Genomic DNA, 952 nt, shown 5'->3' with positions numbered 1-952 from the left:
TAAGGGTGGCCTTATCTAGTTCCTTCTTTCTTTTCAATAAAATAAATATTTTTTAATTGGCAAAGAACTGAATAGACATTTCTCCAAAGAAGACATAAAAATGACTAACGTATATATGAAAAGATGTTCAATATCATTAATCATCATGGAAAGACAAATCAAAATCATGATGAGATGTCATCTCACACCTGTTAGGTGTGGGATGGCTGGTATTAAGAAATAAATAAGTGAGTCTCATATCTGTTAGCATGACTATCAACAACAAAACAAGTAATAGCAAGTGTTGGAAAGGTTGCGGGGAAAAAAGAATCCTTATATATTGTTAGTGGGAATGTAAATTGGTACAGCCATGATGGAAGACAGCATAAAGATTCCTCAAAACATTAAGAATTGAATTAGCATATGATCCACAATCCATCTTCTGGGTGTTACCAAAAAAAAACTTGAAAATATTTATTCACAAAGATATGTGCACTCAGTCTACAGCCATGCTACCATGAACACGCCCGATCTCATCTGATCTTGGAAGCTAAGCGGGGTTAGGCCTGGTTAGTACTTGGATGAGAGACCACCTAGGAAGACCAGGTGTTGTAGGCACACAAAAAAAAAGATATATGCACTCAATGTTCATAGCAACATTATTCACAATGGCCAAGACATGGAAACAAGTGAAGTGTTTTTTGATAGATTATTGGATAAAAAAGAGACGGAACATGTATACAATGGAATATTATTCAGCCATAAGAAAAGATGAAATACTACCATTTGCGACAACATGGATGGGTCTCGAGATAATCATGCTAAGTGAAATAAGGAAATGTTGAAAACCATATGATTTCACTCATATATGGGACATAAAATTTAAAGAAACAAACAACAGAGACTCATGAACACAAATAGTGGATTAGTGGTTAGCAGAGGGAAAGAGGGACGAGAGAGGTAGATAAGGGTA

The 952-nt window shown here is 35.3% G+C and overlaps 1 pseudogene; it reads left to right on the top strand.

The window, feature by feature from the left end:
- The first annotated feature begins 478 nt into the window (after nt 1-478).
- On the top strand, nt 479-597 carry LOC118607901 (annotated as a pseudogene).
- The last annotated feature ends 355 nt before the right edge of the window (nt 598-952 follow it).

The sequence above is a fragment of the Rousettus aegyptiacus genome, unplaced genomic scaffold, assembly GCF_014176215.1.
Source record: "Rousettus aegyptiacus isolate mRouAeg1 unplaced genomic scaffold, mRouAeg1.p scaffold_m13_p_9, whole genome shotgun sequence".
Taxonomy (NCBI): domain Eukaryota; kingdom Metazoa; phylum Chordata; class Mammalia; order Chiroptera; family Pteropodidae; genus Rousettus; species Rousettus aegyptiacus.
The sequence above is the reverse complement of the archived record's forward strand: the minus strand, read 5'-3'. Positions and strand labels throughout refer to the sequence as shown.